Source organism: Echiichthys vipera (assembly GCF_963691815.1).
Source record: "Echiichthys vipera genome assembly, chromosome: 1".
In the NCBI taxonomy this organism is placed as follows: domain Eukaryota; kingdom Metazoa; phylum Chordata; class Actinopteri; order Perciformes; family Trachinidae; genus Echiichthys; species Echiichthys vipera.
Window position 1 is genome coordinate 27,051,938 of NC_139826.1, and position 25,594 is coordinate 27,077,531.

At 41.1% G+C, this 25,594-nt stretch overlaps 1 protein-coding gene across 3 annotated transcripts in view; it reads right to left on the reverse strand.

The window, feature by feature from the left end:
* The window catches only part of ankrd11 (ankyrin repeat domain 11), a 108,411-nt gene that overhangs the window by 52,864 nt on the left and 29,953 nt on the right, over positions 1-25,594 (reverse strand). The gene's annotated exons all lie outside the window — the stretch shown is intronic.

Here is a 25,594-nt window from a genome sequence, read left to right on the forward strand (position 1 = left end):
AGCTCTGGTCTGCCCATCCCCCATTTCGGTCTCTCTCTACTCTCTATCTCTCTCTCTTTCCCCTCCCCCTGACTGCGGCAGGCAGGCAAGCAGGGCAGATGGTATCCTAGCAAGCAGAATGACCCTGGTGTTCCTGCCCCTTGTTTTGATCCTGCAGTCCTGATTGTCCAAGCCTAATCCTACACTAGCCAGAGCTGATGGACCGCTGCCAGCACCCTTATTAAGCACACAAAGGCTTTTCATTACAGCTAGGGTGCTAGCTAGCTCATCAGCCTACACTCTGTGGCGTCACTCGGCTGCTTTCCTCCAATCTTATTTCTCAAGCTTGCCTCTTCTATGCTCCCCAACTTGCTCTTTACTAGAAAGATTCAGTTTCAACAACGAGTCTGTCTCCACCTCTTCTATCCATTATCTTTCTGCTGTGCCGACTTCAAAACAGCTCTCCATATCCATCTTCTTGCTTCTGGAGTTTATTTTCGACACAATGTTTGATAAGCCTGTGAGAATACCATCCAACTGCAGGCCTTAGCGATTGTGAGACTGTTAGTATAGTAGTAACACAGTAACTATGACAGATAATGTATTTAAACCATGGGAAAGTGGATTTGAATAGCAATAGATATTGAATGTGGTCTGACCATAATGCTGAGTGTCAAGCTACAAATGAAACCAGTGTAAACAAGGCCGGATTATACCACGGTGATAAAGACTGAGAGTAGCCACTTCATGGAATTTCTCAGCCAATCAAAACGTGTGACTGGCACCAGCTCGATATGTGATGGAGGAAGAGATTGTTGTTGTTCTGTTCTGCATGAGTGCATTTATTCTTAGCAGGGATTACTACAGGATAAGTCAAATTACTACACCCGTCTTGCTCTATTGAGCTACAGAACTAAAATATCCCTTCCTCTGAGAATAATCACCTATCATGTCTCCTCAGACTAAAAAGGCAAAAACAAAAATTCAATTTAATGCAAGTGCAAGGTACATTATGAGCATGTTTCATTCTTCCTTTTGCCTCTTTATTTTTGAAGCGGAACACAAAGAGGTGGCTATCACAGCAACAGCCCTGAAAGTATTCTACCGCCTTAAATATATATATATATATATATATATATATATATATAATCTAATATATCTATAATCTTACTCCTGATCCCAGAAAAATAAATAATAAGTAAAGTAAGTAAGTTTCTTCATATAGAATCAATTTAACACAGTTTGACTCCTCTGTATATTTTATATCCAATCTAAAAAAGAATCAAGCAGATTCCAAGATGACAGGCTACAAAACATTTTTAAAGTCAAGAGAAAAAAATGAAATCAGGAAAATGTTAAAAACATCTACATTGATAGCAGCGAAGCCTGTATAGGCACTGAATGTGTTTTCTGAGAGCTTAGTCATGCAATCTAAAAACACTCGCTCATTCTTGCTTTCTCCTCCTCCACTCGCTGCTCTCCATCTCCGTCGAGCTAAAATCAAAGATTATGACTGAGAATTCTCCAGCACGTTGCCTAGCAACCTGCACAAGAAAGCCTAACTACATCAGATCACATGAGGGAAGCATGCACGCACGTACGCTCACACGCACGCACGCACGCACGCACGCACGCACGCACGCACGCACGCACGCACGCACGCACGCACGCACGCACGCACAGGGTTTATGCCAAATCGTGATTGAAAAACTTCATTCAAATAGTAAAAAAAATATTAATTCATGATGTTTAGGTCAAGTGAAAGAACAAAATATTCACTCTGAAGTGAGTCACAACTCTTTATTTCCAAACTGTATTCTTGCTATTATAAATGACACAGTATTCAAGGCCAAGCTGTTACAAGTCATCACTGTTATTTGGCTTGGACAACTGTTGCGTTAAAGCATGTTGCTAGGCGAAGAGCAACAACTTATATAATGTACTGAAGAACAGGAGCAATAATAGAGAGAGAGAAATGGTGAAAACAGAGGAAGGCATTGTGAGGCAGACACTCAGTTTGGGGATGGGTCATAAAGAGGGCCAGCTTTACACTTTTACAGCTGTTATGTTTACCAACACAAAGGGATCAGTGCATAGTCCAGTTCAGTGATGCTCAGCTCATCCCTTCAACTTCAAACTAAAAATGAACCTTTAAGTTGCCAGGATTTTTTTCATTCACATTCTGCTGGTAGACTTACAATGGGGATCCTCTAAAGACAGTCGACTTATCAGCATGAGCAGGTTGAGTCAATGCAGATGATGTAAGACAGCTCAAACCAGACTAGCCCACCTTCTGTACTTAAGAATCCATCAGGCTTAGCGATCAATAGGAATAGACCCGGGCTTTGTGCTGCAGCTGCCGCATTGCAATAAAAACTTTGCTGGGCCTGACCCGGCAAAAGCTAACACTGATAAAAAAGGCTGTGCTGGATTACCAGCAAACCCTGCCCTCCACTCCTTCCACTGTAACACACCTTAAAAGTACATTTCAGTCTCACCCTACTTTACTATGTTATGCACTTCTCTGAAGTCGCCATCATCTGTATTGTTTTGTGCTATAGTACTAGAAGAGGGAAAGACGAAGAGGCTTTTATGTGTGTGCATGCACATAGATCTTGCTGCAGTGCACCGAGCTGTCCTCCACATTTCCTCTTATTGCAACCCATCAAAGATGCGTTTGCATATCCAGTTATATCTTGCTAGAGACCTGAGAGGATTACATATGAGTGCAGTACATAACAAAGGTAGCCTCTCTGATATGCAGGGTAGGGTGGATGGGTGAGGAACTGCCATACTATATTATGTGAAATGTCACCTCGTCCTGCTGTTCAAGTCAACAAACAATACTGTGCAATATGCACATCATTTCCCAATTTCTATAAAGACTTTGGCACTTAAGCACTGAACAAATATTAAATTTAAGATGCCTACTGTGAGTGAAAAAGATGATTATATTTTACACAGAGCTGCCAATCACCCCACCCCATCCCACACATCATCAAGGATAATACAAGGTACCTATTATCATGAAACTTTTTACTAATGATTGGCATCACCAGTTCAGTGCTAATTAATACAGTTACAGCATAACAGATCATGCACCTACTCAAACTTAAAAGCAATAACAAAGCTTCTAAAATCATTTCAAAAGAAATGTTTCAATCCTTGGCCTAACTTTATAACAACATCAAACGGCAGACAGCTACATTTTCTGTTGTTTCAATAATATCCAAAACACAGCTGTTTGTGTATGGCTTTGGTTGAAATAATGGGAGCCAGGCCATGACTAACTATCGACCTGTAAAAGTAACTGCGGCCTCTGAGCCTTGTAGTTTTTCTTTTTTCCCTTTTTGCCCCTCTTCTCTTCTCTTCTCTTCTCTGGCCTGTGACATCATCACCACTCCAAAGAGGCGCTCTATATTTAGCTGCTCACACCCCTGCTGGGTCTCACTACTCTGTCAATGCCTCGGCCGAGCACAATCTCCCTCCCTCCCTGCCTCAGATTGCTCATCTCTAGAGCAATAGAGGTTGGTCGCTTGTAATAATAATAAAAAAAAGCAACGAGGGGGAAAGGGACAGAGCTGAAGAGAAAGGACAAGAAAGGGGCTGAAAGAAGATAAAGAGGAAGAGGCTCACTGAGAAAGGCAGAGGGGAGTTTTGGGAGGAACAAGCAGGATTGTGTGAATAGCTGTGGTGTAAATCAGCCTCTCCATAAATTCTCCCTTTGAGAACAGCTCACGTGTTGCCTCGTTACGCCAGTGTCACAATGTGTGCCGGCATGCTCACACACTTCAAAAAACACACAAAAAAATAAGCCCTGCAGAGCTCTGCAATACTACACTGCACTCTTCCACTGCTGCTCAACGGTACATTATAAAAGACTGTGTGTGGGAGAGAGGATGGGGGAGGGTGCAGTGTGTCTGTGACTGGCATTTCAAACATCCTCCCTGCACAAAATAACATCCTGGGAAGATAATCTGTGAGCGTGTGACAATTTATTCAGGCTCACGTTTCTGCAGAGTGTGAAAGCCACTGAGTGGTATAGGGGAAGTGCAGGAGACCAAAGTGTGTGTGCTGGTTACTTCTGCCTAGAGACACCCAGCTAACGGCTTCAGGAGCCACACAGAAAGAAAAGGACATACCGCTTCATCTCATTTGCTCTTCCACATTCACCACCTCAATAGCTATTGCTTCTTAATTTTTCTACCTAATGTTTTTTTTTTGTTATCCACATCACTGCCCACTCTTCAATCCACCCATCCCCCTTGCTGCTGTTGGGGCTGCTCAGTAAAACTCAAGGGAGGCTGACAATGTCATAGAATGGACTACAGTGTGATGCAGAAGAGGGTTTATAGTGTTTTGGATGAGTGAGCAGGAATGTACCATTTGATGGCTCTGTTTCTACATGTTCTCTCTGCTTTCTTTAGTGTCTGTCTGCAGGAACCTGGAGAGTGGAGACGAGTCATAAGGGTCACTATCAACCCTGCTCACCTGGCCTGTCTAGCTGCTAAGCTATATAAGCTGGTGTAAGCCAGTCTGATTCACTTACAAAATACAGCCCCTATGCATTACAGAATCACTGCTTTAGAACAGCCTATACCCCTGTGTTGTTTCGGTGTAAGTCGCTTTTGAGGAAAAACATATTTCACATTGTCCACATGTCCTTTTTTCGAACTAGGTTGTGACAACCAGCCCAGGCAGATAAGAGTTCTCCCCAACAGGAAACACATGGAAGGAACGCAGCTGGTCAGCAACCACATACTAAATTCAACAGCTGTCAGCCATCCTCACCAGGCAGCTACCATGACGATTCATTTATACAACTCAGCTGCTGGTGTTTAAAACTATGCCACCAGGAGTAAGACTTGTTTGTGCGCGATCGGACATTTCTGTAATAAAAACTTACGTCACTGTCAATTGACCTAAGTTGAGTAGCGTTCCAGAGAAGTAGCAGAAGGTGGGGCATAGGTTTGGCAGGTCTAGCTATCGTCGTACACAGCGCTGAAGCCAAGGTTCTTTGGCTTAAGGGTTGATGCATGTGCGGTTGAGTTATGAACAAGGAGCTCCAGTGTTCCTAACAGATCTGCACAGAAGCTTATGGCAAAAGCAACAAATGTACAGCACATGCTTGAGAGCACACCACATCTCCAAATCTATGAGGTTTAAGCAGCAAAGCACAAACACTTTTAGCCTAGGGCTGGACAATATGGCCAAATCTTATAGCCCAACATCAGTCATTTCATATCTCGATTACGATATACATCATGATACAGGCTATATATGACAATATAATATGTTCTCCGGCAATTCAATAAATAAATAGTCTATATAACTAAAAAATAAACGTTGCTTGTTATTAGCAATTTAGATAACATAACTGTGTATCATGATCGCTCTATATAGAATTTCTTCACAATATGATTACACTGACAGACGATTAATGATCATATTGAATCATTGCTCAGCCCTACTTTATCCCTATATACCCACCTCACCCTAAACAGGATACAGTTTAAACAGGTAACTGTCTTTACATTCCTTGAGCCACACTTGCATACATACACACACTATTACCCCTCTCAGTAATGTGGTAGTGATTGAAGTGGGAACTAGGGGCTGTACTAACAGGTGGGCACACATGCTGCTCGGGAGATTCATCAGATTATCCCGCCAGCACTCAGGGCAGGCTTGCCTTGATACACTGTGTGTGTGTGTGTGTGTGTGTGTGTGTGTGTGTGTGTGTGTGTGTGTGTGTGTGTGTGTGTGTGTGTGTGTGTGTGTTATGTGTATTATGCCTCTCTACAGGACAGGTGAGGAGCAGATCTGCCTCATCTCATTCCTGATCACGTAGGGATCCAGCTCCATTAGGACACGCCACCCCTAGCTCCCCCCATCCATCCACCCACTCACTTAGGAACACACACACACACACACAAACACACCGCCCTCCCCTTCTCAAACTACGAAAGTGGGCTGAACACTAGGCAGTTGCTATCCACCTTGTGTTTCCCAGCAACAAGGAAAGTGCTTAACTGTGGTGTTTTGTCTTTAAACTTCCAGATATCAGACAATCACCGATCCACAAACACACACTGCCGATGTTTTATCACAGCTCGTCCGACTCTTTAAACGGACGGTGAGAGTCACTGGAGGCGCACAGTGCTCTCAATAAAGATTCATTCAAACGTTATAATTCATCTTTATTGAGAGTATCACAAACTAGTTTGTACAAACTGATGCAGTTTGATGCTGTTTTATATTGTCACGGTGATGGTCTTGCGGCTCTTTAAAGGAATGGTGAAAATCCCTCGCAGTTCTCTAAAAATATTATTTCAACATTACTTTGTAGCTGTAACAAGCTAGCCTGATTTGTGTTTATTATTGCCGATCTTCAGGCAGGCGATAGGGACTCTCGCAGGTATTGCTTTCATTAGATCTACTGTTATTCCAGCTGCATGGTAAGTATAGCAACTACTTCCTGTACTAAACATCTGACACAAACAGACACATTTTATGCAAACAGCGCTCTTGTATCGGAATCCGTATCGGTAGAGATCCAGATTCAGGTATCAAATCGGAAATAAGAAAAAAGTAGTATCTCTAGAATGCATCCCAAAAAACGTGTTCACAGTATTTCGCTATCTATAACACAAAAAGTGCACAATAGTACAACAACCTGAGACCATAGAGATGGGCAAGAAGTACTAGTCCTTAATTTGTTGTGGTTCCTTATTAGAAAGAATCCAAATACAGATAAGCTCCTGGGAGGTTAATACTGCCATCAGTATTTAAATGTTATCCATGCCCTGGACTGAATTGTCCAGCCAAAATGAACCAATTATCCATTGAATGAATGAATGAATGAATGTCCATTTGGAGGAGACAGCTTAGACAACGAGTCACAAACACAATTAAAGATACACATAGTCTCTAAACTTTCCAATGAACAGTTAAGAAGATGTAATCACGGTGCATTTCCAAGGAGCTCTATGTCTAGTTATGAATTCTAGTCCAGCCACCACTAAAAAGAGTCATAAAATGTAGCTCAACAACAGTCCTGTAAAAGCTGTTCATCTATTGCAGTCAGATTTCTAGTAGCTGTAGCTCCCTTAAGGTCTTTTTTGCAGTAACCTTAATTTGGTAGTAATAAAGCAACAAAACTTCTAGACCTTTATTTTCATGATTTCTTCAAGAATTAAAAATTAAATATTTTTGCTTTCACATTGATTTGTGTAAATAAGCACTACTGGTGTCTAAAATCCAAACAAAACCCATCCCTACAGTACAGTACCAGTATTACAATAAGCTACCTATTTAAGAGTTTTTACCACATTTAGTTGCAGATCAAGTTGAACCACTGGAAGTTCAGCTTCAACAAAGCCCGGCAAATGATGGAGCAGTCTGAGCTTCTGGCTTTATAAAATTGAATCTGGTCAAGTTTTGCAACCCTTCGTAAGTGTGGATAAACTATATTCATATCAGAAAAATGATAAAAACCTGATATCTTATGCAGTCCTACTGGCTAGGTAAAGAGTATATATATATAATACAGAACTAGAGAGAAACAGAGAGAGAGAGAGAAAGAGAGAGAGAGAGAAGACATTGCCGGTATAGCTCTGTCCTCTGTCCCCCTCAGGCCTCTGTGACAGGTGCTGTGCTTTTTTTCCACTGCTATGCAGGGCCCCATTTCTCTGCAGCTCACACCAGTTGGCTACGTGAGGCACAGCACTGGAAAGTTGGAGAATACAATGCCAACTGGGACACAGGTGAACAGAGCATGAGGTCACGATCAACCTTTCTGCAGGAAAAACAAAAATGCAGCTCAATGAAACTGGAGCTTAATTGGTCTGAAAGAAAAAACAATAAGCTGGTGTAAATATCTGATAGCTACACCTTGGGCTGAACTCAATAACGTGTTTGTGTGGGAGGAAAAACAAACATGCATACAGGATTTTAAGAAACTGACGAGCAGCTTTGCCATTTTAATTCATCATGGTGAAGTGGCAGCCATTTGCTGATGCCATAATGTGGCATTTCACTCTGATCTGAGCTAAACGTGGACTATAAAATTCAGGGGAGAGACAGAAGAGATTAGACTGCCTATTCTTTGTTTTGTCTTATTCAGGGTCTGACACTCTACACCACACCGATACTACAGGGCCAGTCGAAACAAGCCTATGAAAGCAAAGCCAAGGGTGGAAAAAAGCCAATATTGTCCATCTTAAGAACAAGTTGCAAATTTAGTGCTTCAAAATTAGGTCTGCCTTTATTGAATCTTGGCTGGAGCACAGATCCATCAATTTTCACATTTGTCACGTCACTTGTTTATTTATGTGAATGCATAAATTCCTTCCCCTAATTTTTTTTACTGTGTGTGGCAGGCATAAGCAGGATTATTTATTGCTCAGTGTCACAGTTTTAGCATCATCCACAGCAACATCTACTGGATTCTGTTTTCACAGAATAACAGTAGATTTCATAGCAATTCCAATTTCCATATCAGAGCGGAATTGCATGGAATTATAACCCTGGCTCTTTCTTCTCAGTTATGCTTCGATAAATCATCAAACATTTCAAAATAAACCATTTCACGACACAAAATGACACATTATCATGCGCTGAACCAGGCTGATACATGATGCATTTTGGTATGATCGGTATAAGAACCACTGTCAATAATAGATCAAAGCATTACTACATATTTTTTGTCACAGCGGTTTTACAAAATGTTTAAATATTCTATACTAAATGCCCTGAATGAGTCTTGAGTGGAAAATGAATGTAAGGAGTGAGCAGGGTATACTGTAGGTGAGTTGTTGTCCACTGGTGGGGGGTAGTGCTAGTAAGCACAGGGCATTTATCTCACTGGAGCATATGGCAGATGCTCAGGACAGTGAGGTGAAATGTCACAAGCTTTGTATAGACAGCCAAACAGCCACAAACAGTTTAGTCAGCACTAACCAGCAAACTACAGCGAGGCAATGTTAGACTGGTCAAACCTTGTTACCCTGCTGCTAGTCAAATGAACTGACTTGTTTAAATTACTTGCCAATGTGAGGATAGACAGACTAAAAGCCGACAGAACAAAGGACTTCAGATTTTAAGAGATTCAATTTTAATTACAGAAGGCAGGTAGCCAAATCAGCTTTGTTTGGCAGCATTAAATGTGGTCTTACAATGCAGCCCCTTTCACACATGCACTGCAAACCTGAAATTATCTAGATATTACACGACAGGGCTGTATGTCATCATAATACAGGCCGACACAGGTAGAAAACAAACCTCCAACAGCAATGAAAAAGACTGATTTACACAAAGGTGGCAACAAAAATGTCTAACTGGCAATCAGGACCGATACTAAAAGTAAAAATGTAAGGAATTGGCAACTCTCTATGAATTTTGTCAGCTACTTTTTTATTTAGTCTTAGTCCTGTGTCAAATATCCAATCAGATAAAATTGAACAGCTTGTTTTGTTCTTTTAGTTCAACTGATTTGATTTCACTTAAGATTTAATCTTTTATCTTATAATTTTCTGATGAAAAACACAGGTGCCAACTGACAACATTATCTTCACTTCACCTGTTCAACTGACTTTAGCAGTTTTGATAACAGATACTCGATTGTCCTGTTAATAAAGACATTGGAAGTAACCACAAACACTCAACTGTCTTACTGTTATTACAGACGCCTGAACTAACCACAGACACTTGCTGTGCTACTGCAGAATGAAACATAAAACTGCCAATCAGAGCAATTTACTTATTAACTGAAGGTGCAGCAACGCAGTTCATGTTGAATGATTAAGAATACAGCTTTGATGCATGGGTCAGTCACACTCTCCCCTCACTGTGGTTGAGAGAGAAAGAAAGAGAGACACAAGATTGTGGGGAAGAAAATGTGGAAGATGACGAAAATGAAAAAGAGTTTAGTGAAATAAAAAAAAAGTCATCTTTTTTTCGTCTCTTTTCAACAATACTGTACGCTTATAATCGTCACAGTGCCGTCTTGGAATTTTTATTTGTTGACGAACATATTCGATCAAGTCATCGTTAACAAAATTAGCATTGCTCCCTCCTACACTCTCTACCAAGGCGCCACAAGTTAATGTACTTCCAGTAAGTGAGACACATCTGACACAGAGAATGTCCTGTTGTGTGCTACATGTGTGAAAGAGAAACTCCGGACTATCTTTGGACCTGATTCTCCCGACATAGTCCGGGGGTTCATACGTGAAAACTGCTTGAGATTGGATTCTGATGGATGAAAAGCAATATTTAACACTACAAAGGGCTGCTTCAAATTCACAACTGATCTGAATCAACACCTCTGAGACACAAACACAGCACTTCAGGCAAACTGCCATTTTTAGTTGTTTTCAACACCAACGCACACAAACCAGTTTACAAGTGCAAAATCTGGCCCTTGAGGTTTTTGTTTCTATTCTTTAAAAAGGAGCTGTACTCAAAATACTGAAAAAAGAAGTGGGTTGGGATTGCCTCCAAATGGCTCTCACAGACCATTCCCCAATACGTAAAAAACAGCTGTTCTTTCACAGCCACATGAATGTGTGGCCGGACGAGCTTTTAAAACCTAGAAACTCAGATTGCAACACACACAGAGGGAGAGTGACTTCACTCTCGGCTGAGGAAATCAATACTCCACTAGATCTTTACATAGCAACTATGCATTACTACATTAATGCTCTGATTGTTGCGTATATCTCCTTTAAGATAACTTGCATGCAAACGCACACCTAAAAAACTACTTGATGGATTCCCAAACACAGCTTTAACTCTCATCTAACCGAGTTAGATGACTGTAAATCACTGTAATGAGTGTGCATTGCAACCATCTATCTTAACAAAGTAAACACCAGCTTTACTTTTTAAGAATAAAAAACATTCAAACATTAGAAAGTATGAGATCTACTGCATGTGCATCTTTTGGGGTTATGTTTTGCAATAATCTATATAAAGCAATACATTGTGATACTATTCTGTGCCTCTTTCTCTAAGATGCTGTGACTGACAGTTACAAAGCGATTGCTGTGAAGTGCAACACAAAACCCCTAAAGCAAATACAACTCTATCGAAAATGATACCACGCCCTCAACTGTTCATTCTTTACATTTTAGCAGTCGCCTTTTCACTGCTGGTATGAGATTGAGATTAGCTCAGTCTGTGTCCAGTTTGTTAGTTAATCCAAATAACGTTTTGAAGAGTATGCAGTGGGTTATTGCTGACTGGCAAAAGGAAAAGATACAACACAACCTGTGTTCAGTGGGGGGGTTTCAAGCTTTGTGGTGTGTCCAACAGACAAAGATGCCGGACAGAAAAATAGACAGTCAACACACCTCTGATGTCTTATGTGAATACATCACTGTCACACAAACAAGCCACTCACTCCTCACAAGCACACACACTCTGATTGTGAAGGCGGATGAGAGTGAGTCACTCTCCCTTCTGGCCATGAAAAAAAATAAAAAAAAAATAGCAAAGCTGCAATCACTAGCAGAGAGCCTGAGCCTTAACAAATTAGATTTAAATACATACTACTAGAATTGTGAAACGTTTGTGCACTCATTAATTAATTGATTGATCAAGACTAAGGATAATGTATTAAAATAAATATCTGGTTATGAGGGTAAAACAAAGCATGTAAACACATTTACTTTGTCTACTACTCTAATATCCATTGTGGTATCACTATATATACATATATAGTGATACACAATTATTTCTTCTAAATTGATAGAAACAAGCACATACTGACTCAAATTGCGATATATTCTGAGTTTATATTTTGCACTTGAGTTTTTGATAAAATCAGAAAATGCTTTGTATTTTTCATTTGTTACATATTACATTCACACAGAAGTATACAAAAAAAAGATTATTTCATACAGACCAGTATTGTCTGTGTCATTGTCTGTGTAAACCTGTGTAGCCTGATATAGACTAAAGCTAGGCTTGTGGTCGCTGTTGTGTCCCCAGTTTGAGTGCTTCAGCCTGAGAAATGATATCAAGTGTCTGGCGCAAAGGCTCCAAAAGGTTTTGAGGAGGCGCAAATCTGAATTCTTGTAACTAGGCACACGCTGCTCCTTTTTATTTCAACATGGATGACTGGCCAAGTAGGTTCGCCTATTCTGACCGTAGAGCCTGTACAGACATCCGAATGATTCTTCATGCAGAGACTACAGGGACAGTCAAATGGCCTTAAATGCATGGTAACAGAGCCACCACACTGGGAAAAGAAGACGCATTTTGCAGGAGGGTGTGGAAAAACATGAAATTGCTTTGTCAAAGCCATGATAGCTATCCAGTTCGTTAAGCACTGAGAGGCAGACAGTAATTTTGTTTTGGAGGTAAGAGACAATAATGTTAATAACTATAGAAGCCTACACAATTGTACAAATGCAATGTTTCTGTTTTTTGTTTTTACTGTTGCCAGGCAGCTCTGTTGTCCTTTACGTCTGCTCTCTACTTCTTCTCGCTTATTTCACAGATTATTTTTTTTGTACACCCCCTGGCGTATTGGAGAATACTACCATGAACAAAGCAGTAAGCATAAATGTCTAATTGCTGAGGCCTGTGCAACAATAAATATACCGTATGCCTCTGTGTAACTGTAGGAAACCGTTGTCAGGGTTAGGAGCATGATACGCTGGCGGTAGGTCATGAGCTAGACAGTGTTGCTTTTTTTTTTTAGCATGGCGAATTATAAGTGAAACGTTTGACATTTAAAACACTAAAGCTGCACTGAAGTTGAGAAGAGACTGAGGAATAGGAAAAATGACTAGGTGATATTTATGGACAATGGATGAGGCTGACACAGGGGATTTGACATAAACAGTGACAAGACTGAGCGTTATTGTGTACTACGTCTTGAGATTTCCTTAGCTGCAATTCATTCAAATCAGAAGAATTTGTCACTGAAAACCTTTGGTACATTGTACGTTGGTCTCCCCAACAACACTTCTAAATATATCCTACCACAACTGGAGCAAATGTTGAATAATGATGCGCGGGAGGATCTGGAGAAGGGAGATGTCGCCAGCAAAATCTTGTCAACAAATTTAAATCTAAGAATCCACATTTTGTTATGCAAGGCTAACGGCCAAACACATGGGAGCATTACAATTAAAATTATTAAAATGTATTCATTTTTACACAAAATATTCTTATAAAAATAGGAAACATACAAAATTAAAAAACTCTAAATGGCATCAACTGCGTGTCAAAGATAAAATGTTTGAAGTTTATGAAACATATCAATATGGCTGGTTCTTCTGGGCCTCTAGAACTACTGTCACCATATACCATTTGGTTACATGAACCGAAGGCACACAAAAATGCAATTGCTACATGTCCGCCTTCTCTGAGACCAGTCAAACAGGAGAGATGGTGTCAGAACTGGCAAATACTGTACAACACAGACGCTGTGGGAGCCTGGCAGCTTCTAGTGCAACGTAAACAAACAAACTTCATCTCAAAGCTTGCAATGCTACCACATGCATAGCCCTGATTATTTATCCGAGGCTATTGAAAGGTCACCTACTGGTCTCTGATGTGCCATGTGGGGAAACCAGTGTTTTCTCAGCAACCATGCAAGTCAAATGGGTCACTGCAAATCGTCTGTTATGACTGAAATTCCCTTTCAGATTGAATGCAAAAACCTCAGTGAAAGAGATAAAGGAAGAGCACAGCATAATCAAGACTACACCAATAGCTGCAATAGTCTTGATGTCCCCTTAGTCATTTTGCCTCAAAGAGTCTTGAGGAATTGTATTTTTATTATTAATTATTTTATTCAGCAACAAATACAACCTGTACAAACACTGCACTCCTATATTGACAGCTATAACATTACTGCTAACTCCATGCTCAAGAGACACACACACAAATATCCCTCTTTCTCTCTCTCTCGCCACCTTGCTACCGCCTTTGTCAGCAGCTAATACCGATGTTCTCATAGGGAATTAATTGAACGGCTCTGCTCTGCCGTTAGTGGACTGCTTGTGTGGGCTGCCGCTGCGAGTGGACCCCCTTACCATTTGTTGGCTTATCCAGAAGCTATCCACGTTGTTTTTTTATGTTCAAATGCTAAGGCGGCTGCGCAAATGTGCTAAGGCAGTGCAACCCTGAATTACTCAGCCGAAGTGAGAGGAGGGTAAGGGTGTGATACCTGTGAGGCTGTTTATGCAGTGCCATTAAGGTTTGGCTAAAGGTCAATAAAGAGGCTAACTCTGTCCTGCAAGTAAAAAGGGTTGACATGGGACACATGAGCAGAACGCAGATCTGACGATCACAATGTAAGAACAGCAGATCAAAGTCCTTGATGGGTTGTCAGTTGGCGTCTGAGATAAGATGATAAGCGGTGGAGACCAGAAGAGGGGTAAAACAATCCTGAATATGTCTTTCGAATCAGAGGTCAGCTTCGCAAAAACCCTGTTACCATCCCCAACCCACTATCCCATAAAACACCCCCAATTAAGACCTGACATAAAAACAACACATTAAACAAAAGTTGCCGCTCAACATTCCTCCCCTTTGCCCCTTTCTCTACTTGACTTTGGTTCTTTTGCTCTCCTTCTGTTATGGTTATCTACATCTCTGAGAACAATAAGGTTGAGGCAGTGGAGCCTGGAGAGGACTGGAGAGGGCCACAGATGTCTGTCCCCCCACCCACCCCCATGCTACATTCAGTTCACACTTCTGTTGGTAGACAGCAATGGGGAAGCAGAGTGCAATGGGTATTGGTTGCTGTGGTGGTAAAGGAGCGGTGATATGAACGAACGAAAAGGGGAACTAAAACTATTGTTAACATATAGCAATACAGAAGTAGATGACATAATTCCATGGGCCCAAAGCTGCTCTCTCTTCTAAACTTAAGAGGAAGAGCGCAGCCAGTATGTTTAGAACAGTCAGTATATTTCTGCCATCCTCAAAAACCTGCACAGGCACTCCAAGGGCGCATTTACACTGTCCTTCCGCACCGGGCCAAAACAGGTTTTACGGGTAAAGCCTAGCTCGTTTGACCAGTGTGAGTGCAACCGCTCCGTGCCTAGCTGCGGCCAGCTGGCCGTCCACGGCCCGTTTGAGAGAGGTGGGCTTTTGTCAAGCGAGGTGGGCTTTTGTCAAGCGAGGTGGAGTGTTTACTGCAGATTTGAGCGGATAAAAATATTTAAAAACAGTCAGACAAGATGCACAAAAACTCTGAGGTCTATGGAAAGATTTGTAAACAAAGTGACGCATCGCGATGACGTCAATCAATGCGTGTGACGTGTTACGGCGTGATGACGTATGGACAGGCAAGAAGCATTTGCGCGGGGCCCAGGCAGTGTAAGTACAAACGGGCTGGCCAGCGGGGGGAGAGGGAGGGGCAAGTACCCTAAAGCCCGGGCCGCGGTGCGGAAGGACAGTGTGAGTGTGCCCTAATATGGGAGAAAATTATGGTTGATTTTTATGGATACCATATGAGGACCTCTACATTATTAAACATGCTGTTCATCTCTTCTACATTCATTCACACTATGAGCTACCCTCCTCATCAACAGGCAGAGTTGGTATTGATCTTCCCTCAGGGTTTTCTATTTACAGTCGGCTGTTTAGCAGTGAGAGCAGGGAGGGTGTCTTCCAGAAACTTTACTCAGCAACTATTGATTTGCAATTAGACTGGGACCCTGCATTCCCCCACCATCTCTTTGACTCACAAATGCCTCAGAGGGTATGCATACACTTCATACTTTCATGTGATTTCATGCCCTAAACAGCAACAAGTGGAAAAATCTAACCAAATGGAAGCTGCTATAAGTGTGCTGGGATACTCAAAAGAAAACATACAAAAATCTTGAAAAGCTAAGGATGGACAATGATCCATACAACTAGCTAGACAGAAACCTTAATTTCTGGCAACATTTAGTTTCCACAAACCACTGACTGACGTAAGAAAATAACAGCCATAAAGTCATATAACACTGAATAAAGAATATAGGTGTCTGGTCCCAAGCAGAGCTGGTCCTGACCTCCCTGGGGCCCTAAGCAAAATTCTGCTAAGGGGCTCTGCTATCTGACCCCTGAACCATGTAAACCATTTGTCATTGCTACACAGTCACACCTGACACCTCTGTGTTCCAATTACAACCCTCCCTCCTTTAAAACAGTTTGCTCCATCTAAACAGGATATAGACAATCAGTATTTTTTAAATAGAGTATCTTAATATTTCTTTCATTTCTACCTTTATTTTAAAAGTGAATATTACCTAACATATTGCAAATATGACATTGTAGAAAAAATATCACGTAGAAAATGATAAAATGTTAACACTAAGCCTTGGCTCTGTTGCACACAGTTAGCTTTGGCTTACAATGAAAACAAAAGACTAAAGGATATCGCTGCAGCTTCATGTCTGAAAATAGCAATATCAAACCTTTACAGCTGTGTGGCTCACACAGGTTCCCTTTTATACATTTTCCAATATAAAATCCTACTTATCCTACTGAAAGATGTGCATCCATATTGCCCAACTTATCAACATTTTATAGTCAATATGTAATCATTGGTCAATGCCAATACATTGCTTCTCATCTTGCATTAGTCCAGAGTTGTAACTAACGCTTGACTAACAGACTAGATAATTACTGTTTTGTTTTAAAATGCGCTATATATTCTAATATATTCTCATCTACATATATAATGCAAGTACATATGGCCATGTCTTTACGTAATTAAAATTATGAGGTTCAAAATGATTTGAATGAAACATTGCGGGCATTATTCAGCTCTTAGAAAGTATCGCTTTGTTTTTGCGATTGAATGGACAAGCTATTTGGCATTTTAACAGTGTTTGTGTTGATGTTTTTCTCCACAGCAGATGCTAAATGCAGGGCTCCAGACTGCGACTAAATGGTCTCATTTTGCGGTCACGCATCTGGTCACGCATGTGCGCATAGATGTCTAAAAGGTGGCTAAACAGCATCCGAGTAACAGATAAGACAGTAACAATATGTGAGCAGTTTAAGAAGATAGTGCCGTAAGCACCGTAACAGAAACACGTGAGGTCCCGCAGTTTCTTTAACATCAGGCTACAAGTTATAGGCTCAGTGTCTGCACATAACGGACCCGAAGTCTCCTTATGTGACAAGCTGCCATCTGTCGGCAGCTCCCGAGCAGAGTGACAGCATAAATTCACTTAACCAAAATAGTTTTCATGTTGGCTCTATGGGAAGAAATCAACAGTGTTTAACTGATTCAATGACTTTTATTTCTCCACCCAACACAGCGAGTGAGGCAGCCGGCAGCAGGTGACACACACAGACTGATCTTATCAGTCAGTGAAGATAGACCTGTTCATATGTTTAAAACACATATTCAGCGGAAAAAACTCGGTTGTCAGTCTGTTGACTTAATAAAATGGAAACGCATCTGTTCTGTGAGATGAGCGATTTACTGTTGTCACAATGCAGACACCTGCAGCACCTCTCTGCTAAAATCAACCCCCTGTAAAGAAAACACATTTAAAAATAGTGTTTAAATCCCCTCACGTTCTTTAGACTAGATATCGTGTCTCGACTCGTGAGCTGAGGGTCTCATCACACCCCTAATTCTGAATGTCCAGTATACAGCATTGGTGCTGTTGGTGTACCTTCTATTTTGCAACTTCAAAAGTGCACAATAAAAATGTGACACTGAATTTGAAACTGCACATTGTGATTTCTGCATCCATTTTCGATTTACCGTGTGTGCCCCTAAAATTTCTGGTTGCGCCCATAAATTTTCAGTTGGGGGCCACAGTGCTCCTAGTGAAACAAGTTAGCCTGTAGCCCTGTAAATGTTACATGTTTGCAACTCTGTGACTGTGGCAAATTCTTCACATGGTCACATCACTTGCAAACCCTCTCTTGGGCATGCTTGTAAACAGACTGACTAGGCCATAGTTCGGCTGAGCAGCATGGTCAAACTCAAACCACTTTATACGTGCATGAGTATTACAGCATAATATTGTTTTTTAAAAATGACATTTAAGGGAGTTTGTCTGTGGCAAAAGGGTTTCACCATGGAACCAACTGCAATTTAATGTTTGCAGGTGAAACCTCTACAGGTGGAAGACAGCCAGGGCAAGAAATCGGGGATGAGTGGCTCGAACAGTCGGCAGAAAGCCAGAGGATCTCAGAGGGTGTGGTGACTCTATAAACCCAGAAAAGGCAAGACATTTCCAGGACAAACAAGCAAAGTCTTGGTTTTGCTGAGAGACCAGACAACAGAGTGTACCAGAGGGGAAAAGTAGCTGAAGAGAGACAGCAGAGCAGACCAGGAGTTCCAACATGGAGACAGAAGCCATATATCAGCACAGTTCAACACACAAGGGGTCTGTGAGGAGGAAAAGTCTGCAAAGGCAAAGTCTTTATCGCTCTCTGGTTTCTGTCCATTGTCCTGCCGTCTCTGCTTGGTACTAGTAGCATTACATGTACTGCCCATCCCCCCAAAACACACACTCCCACTCTGCTCCCTTCCTTCTACTCTGCAGAGAGACGTGCAGGTTGGAAGAGAATGGCCAGGAGGATGAAGTGGCGTGGGAAGGGTTAAGTCCAAACAGATCCATCTGCTTCCTCGTCTGTCCTCCTGGCTGGCTGCTGGCCTCAGCCCAGCTTTTACACAGCCTGCAGCCTGACGCAAAGCATTAACACATACACACAACTGGACTGCACACTTCAAAAAGCACAATGCTGACAGTTTTGAGTAATTTCAAAAAGCTTTTTTATATATATAAAGAGGGAAAGGATTTCCAGATGGCCTTCTACAAGATACTCTTGCCCTCGGCCAAAGACGTGGCCAATAAATTTGAGTGAACATCTGAGAAGGTCTTTAGAACTTCACTAAATTTATACAGAACAATGACACCCATTTTCCTCTATGGAAATACTTTTGACAATTTCAAGGGGAAATAGATCACAACATAATCATATTTCAACCTCTACATTTAAAAGAACAGAAACAATGTTTTACAAAAAAAATGATTACGCTTGACAGAAATGCCCACATCTAGAGTTTACATGAGTTTATTATACCGATAAGATGTGTGGTAGCCTAAAGGACAGATATTTTATATTTATATATTTTCTTTGTGACATATCAACATGCTCTATATATTCATTCATTTAAATTATATATTTGTTAATAATAAATATATTTTCAATTATATATTCAATCATTTAAAGCAATCTGGTCCTCTCTGTCTAAAGAGTACAAATGTCCTCCTGTCACTTAAATAAGTCCAAATCCCATGTATTGTTTAGTCATGTGTGTGCTGTCAACGAGTTTAATAAGAACTGCATGTCCTACACAAAAAAGTTTCTTTTGAGGTTTTGAGGTTTCTTCACTGTAGCATTATTAGGGAACAAAATAGTGTGCATCCCAAGGACGCATGGATAGTGAGTTTGCTGCATCTTTTCTGATTTTTAGGCACAAATGCAGGGCACATACTGAACAACGTCACAGTAACTGCAGGATTGGTTGCCTCTGATTATAATCACATTGTGAGTGCATGTAAACACTGAGCGCCGTACACTTCTTATTTGCTTTCCCTACTACTTCATGCAACTACACCAAAGTGAAAGGTAGAAAAAAAAAAAACATTAACTATACTGCCGTATCAATACTTGTCGCCACTAATTTTATCCATACCTGTTACACTGAACATTGAAAAAATGAAAGGAGACGGCCACACCATGAGAAATTAGCTTGATGGGCGCAGTGGAAAAATCTGTGAATCTAAGCACTATTTCAGATATGGGAAATTAATGAAACTGATACATTCCTAGACCCTTGTATGCACTGTGCACAGCCGGACAGCTGCACGATATCAAAGGCAAGAGAATAAAGGTAGGGGACAACAGTGTGCAGTGCTGCACACACCCTCATAAAAAAAGAATGTTGTCTCTGAGCAGAGAGGTTTTCTGATGAAGGAACAGCTGGGTAGGGAGAGGCCCAAACCTGCCGAACCCTCAGTTATTCCGCCTTTGTATTTAAGCATCACAACAAAGAGCTATGCTTCTATACGGTATACTGCACTGTGCAAGCTAACACAGAAGGACTTGTTTAGGCTGCTGATGTAGAGGGGTGTGTGTGAGTGAACGAGAGTGAGACAGAGAGGGGCGTACAGACTTACAGTATGTCAGACAACAAGGTCAGCCCATCCCAGGAGAGGTGTTGGCTTTCTAACATAGTACAGCTACTTTAAACCAAGGTCACTGCTCTGTGGCTGTGAGAGGAACAGGAAAGTCGGACCAGAAGAGCCGGGCCAGACAGGGACAGCTTTGGCCGATGTATAGGTTTTTATGTATTGTGCAAGCTGAATGAGCTACAAACTGTGTGTATGTATGTGTGTGCGTATGTGACTTCAAATTCATGGAATTCAGATCACTGGCAGAAAATGAATAAATTAATGAATGAATGACATATCCACATCCATTCAGGGAATACTTTCATGAAACCAGATACCTTTCTGAAATCAGTTCATTATTGCTGCCATAATGGCTATAAACTGTAGATTGTGGGTCTTAGCTGCTTTCATTCAGCCTTTTGCATGGTTTTGACTGCCATCCTAGAAAAAAAGGCCTATTGACAAGTATTGCATCCTCATACAGCAAAAGATTAGAGCAGAGATCCCTGTAAAAACACGACACGGTAAAACATATGGTTAAGTTTAGCAATTCAAACTAGCTGCTAGCTTCAGGCTGGGCTCTTACACACTCATGTAAGGCAGTATGTGTGCCTTTGTTATAATTTCCTGCTGTTTTTAGTTTTGAATGGGGGTGAATAGAAGCTTTAGCAATGAAAATGAGTGATGAGAGTCCCTTAGATGTTAGATTTATATAATCTACAAATTCCAACGGTACAAACATCTGTTCTAGCAAACTATGTTAACAGACCTGTAACAGTATGTGTGCTTGCTTGCATGATTCTCATCCATTTAGAGCTGGAAACCATGAGTAAGATGTGTATTTGCATACACTATCAACAACACCTAACATTTGTATTAGTGCACAACATCCAAAGGAGAGGAATGGGGGCTGTTGGATGAACAAACAAAACTTAACTGTGTAAGGAGGGAGGGCTACTTCAATGTTATCTTATCCTCCCCCACCTTGGACAAGGGCCTAGCAGCTCTAAAATTAGCCGTCACATCTAAACACAGTCTTTGGTGTAGCAGCTACTCTTTGATGGGAACTTGGCTCATGGCTGATGGACTGAAAGCACACTCAAGCCCATCTCAAAATACAGAGAGGAAGCCAAGAGAGTATACAAATGCAAAATAGAGACACACAGTCCTTGACTGTCTCCATTTTTACTTTGGAAACATTTGGATAAAGTGACATTGAAGTCGCTCAATACAACAGTAGCATAAACTTTACATTTGGATCGGTATAGTGTAATTTCAGTGCAATACTATCATAATGATATCTAATTGTGAGATTTTTTATGGATATAAAAGGACAATAACAAAATGGTACAGGGCCTTGCGGTGTATGACAACCACGACAATAATAAGTATCTATTATTAATATAATCCATATTAGGGATGAGTGCAAATAACATTCTTGCATGAATTACTCAAAGGGAGGGGGTTGATATTTTTAGAACGCATCATAACAGCAAGCAAGCGTCCGACTTTCGCAATGTATCAACGCTCTTTGTCCACATGGAATCCTTTAAATATGCACATAATGTGTGGAACACGCTGTAAAATATGCTCCTGAAAAAAATGAAACGCTACAAGAAACCAAAAACCTAGAGTGCCATGACAAGATTCTGGGGAAAAACTTAAACATATGCGTGAACCACACTGCAAAGAAGAAATGAAAAAAGAGCTGCTGTACATATAAGTGATGTTTAAGATGAATTAGAGTAACACAAAAAGAAAGGAGCAGGTATGACTCAGCACAGGGAGACTTGGACATGAAACAGCCTCCTTTTTTGGAAATACATGGTTCCACTAGATGATGGAATAAGTAGACAGTAGAATGCATGGCAATTCATAGACCACCAACATAATAAAGCAGCAGTGAGTCTAAATCAGTCTAACCATCAGGTACAGATCCTGTTTGAGCGTGCGTGTATTAACATGTACTTAAGCTTGTGGAACAGTGCCTGGGAAGCAACCATGACCTCCCAGCAAGAAAATCTTGATGAAAGCAAACCAACATCCTGTGCTCATGGCTGTGCACGGATATTAATATAATTATCTATATTTGCTTAACCACATTATTTGTATTTATATTTAGCATGGTTTCACAACACATGGCTTCAATGACCCTTGTACATTTGTTACTTCACACGGATATAAATAAACAGAACCCTAAAGAATGATAAACAAGAGAGAAATGCCAACAAAACGTAATTACCATGCAAATACAGTATGAAGTACATTAAATAGATACACATATGGCTGTGTTTGTGACCAGCAATCCAAGAGACAGAACTAGACAACTTGTTGAATATGCTTCTACCATGATTACAGACATGCTATTAAAATATCTTTCAAATTCAGATTAAAATCAGAGGAGATAAATATATGTTTTGGACATATTTACTGAACATGGTAATACCGACATCTCTACTGCTTAAAATACTAACGAGTTACTTTACTTTCATTTCATTTCACTTCTCAAATCCTCTGTCATCTCCAAAAGTCCTAACTCCCCAGAGGGAAAATTGCAGAAATGAAGAGAAAGCCTCAGACTCAATGCTGCAAAATGTTGTACATAAAGCTACTGCTATTCATCTTTTTCACTCTCACGCCTACGAGTTACTTCTCAGTGCTACACAGAGCACACTGGCCTCCCACTCCCACCCTACCAACAGTGTGTGTGCGTGTGTGCGTGCGTTCAAACTAGGACAACAACACAAAAACACAGAATTAAGGAATACTCAACAACCATCTAAGAACCTGTCAACCTTGAGAAATTTGACACAGAGCTCCTCAAATTAACTCTAACCTTATGTGTCACCACTGGTCATGCTGATGTGGAGCCCCTGTGCGGCCAGTAATGCATAAAACGGCATTGCCTTGTTCCCATGTCCCTTAAACCGCACACTGCAGTTGCTACTGCTAACTTCTACCTATAGCAGACCTAAAATTCCTCTGCCTAAGATGTGAGTTCCCTGCCATTTAGCTTGCTATTAGCGTATTTCTCCGCACTCCATGCCACAGTGCCTAGTCTGTTCCCTGCAAACAGACTCCTTCTATATGGCATCAGTGTGCAGCCTGCCTGAGGGGGAGGAGGAGGAGCAGCAGAGGGGAGGAAGAAGGGAAGGCTGGGAAAACAAAGCCTCTATAGTCGTCTCTCCAGCCGGGCCAGGCCGAGCCGCACTAGCGGGGGCGAGTTATGTAATGTGACTGGCAGGGCCCACTTCCCTGTTCAGAGCTGCTGCACACACTAATCCCCACTGAGGAACAAGCCCTGCTTTGGAAGGAAGAGGAGATAGAAGGGGAGCTGTGAGGGAACCAGTGGAGAAGGTGTGATGATTACGAGAATTTCAGCTATCTGCACTAAATCGAACACAGACAACTCCCCTCTCAGCTCCTCTGCTGAGAGATATTAGTCAGGATAATATCAGCACTACTGACGTCTGGCTATAGCATAGAGAAATGACACCACTCGAAATAAAATAAAATGTGGCCCCAGTCCATGACTCCAGCTACACCTACACACACACACACACACATTTATACCAGATATTTATAATAATTCACATGATAAACGTGGTTGCCGCATTTGCAGTGTTGATTTTATACTCAGAGTTCAATAAAGCAGCTGATGCAAGCACTATTGTCTAGTGCGGTAGGACCTCTTTATTCAGTCATGTTATAAAAACTTAATGCTTATTATGCAACAGCTTCTGTTCTACAATCTCGTTCAAGCGTCTCTGCAATAGAGCACAGAGGAAGGTATGTGTGTCACCACTAATGTCTACTACATTAGTACATTATAGTGGCTCTATAATTCACACTTTTCCATCAAAGCAGAGCATTGTCAACCCCACATGAAACCCAGATAGGGAGCAGGCAGACAGATATGAGGCATGAGCTTAATGAGGCTTAGAGGAAGTGGTACCAAGGCAGTTGCATAGTGAAAAAGAAACATGGAGAGACGAAAAGGACATGTGATCACCAGGCACCTCAGACAGTTCTTCTTACCATGGAGACCAGGTGGAGGATTTAAGGCAGTTAAAAATAAAACCCTGATTCTTATTTACTTAGCTGCTTGGCTGTAAACCATGTGACTGACATCACATGAGTAGCGGGGGGAGGAGAGTGGCAGGGTGTGTGTGTGTGTGTGTGTGTGTGTTTCTGTGCAGCCCACATAGACACAAACGCACACAGCATGTATTCCACTCCTGGCACCATAATAAGCTTTGTGATCAGTTTCCTTGGTTTCCACTGACAGCAAGCAGATATAGACAACTAGAAGAGGTAAACATTATCAGCTTTTTCTGGTGCACAGGCAAACAGACACAAGAGAGGTGGGCGGGGAGAAATTACAAATAATAAATAGATTGTCCTATTGATTGCGATTTTCATTTGAATTAGCAAATATTGACTGGATAAAATCCTGAGATCAATCCTTGCATTTGTGCCTTTTCTAGGCATACATATATGATAAATGTAGTAAGTGGATCCTTTCGGGCTGTATGGTGTGCAAAAATATCTACATTGTTGAAATCAAGTTACTGCAATGTGAACAAAAATGTTAAGCTTAAAAGTAATGAGGGCTGGCTATATTTGCCACCTTGAGTCACAATAGTCCCGTAAACTGTGACCCAATCAGGACGGTTAGCTGAGTCTGGCTATCTTGTAGCCAATCTAGAGATTGCATCTATGAGAGGGATAGACTGAAGAAAGACTGCACTCTGATCTGAGCTCTCGGTTTGTGTTTGCTGAAGAGATTCTATCTCTGGCTACCAGATGTCAAACTGTTGAAGTCACTGCACAGTGTATGGATTGTACTTTTACTGTATTCCGTCTTTCCCTACGATAGTTAGCCAGCTGTTGACATGACATTTCGATATTCTTGCTTAACTGTTTTGCACATGTACGCCTGCATAAATATAGAAGCGTTTCATAAGCAGGAAATGTGTTTACAATTTAGACTATAATGTGCACTTCACATAATTTGATGTGTTGCTCACTTGTTGAATGTAGAACACATTCAAGTTCCCAAGATGAATTTAAGCAACAGTTTTTAGTACACTACTAATCTGAAGCGAATCATAAAAAATCAAAACGAAATGAACCTAACCAAATTAAATGAGGACTTTGTGAATCAAAATCAAGTGTTGTGATTGAATTTCCTCAATGAAGGATTAATAAAATGTTTCTTCTTCTACTGTTTGGTGTCAGGAGCATCGGCAGTCCAGGTAGTAATGACACACATTCAACGATTTTGTGATTCCCATATAAAACACCATATTGTGTCATATGCTATATTTCTCTCACTATTTGATTTGGCATGTTTTGGATAATACGTGATGGATTTCTCCTTTTTATCCTTTAAGGACTGACGACGACAATGCAATACAGTGAATGCAATCCATGATTACACGTGCACGCAC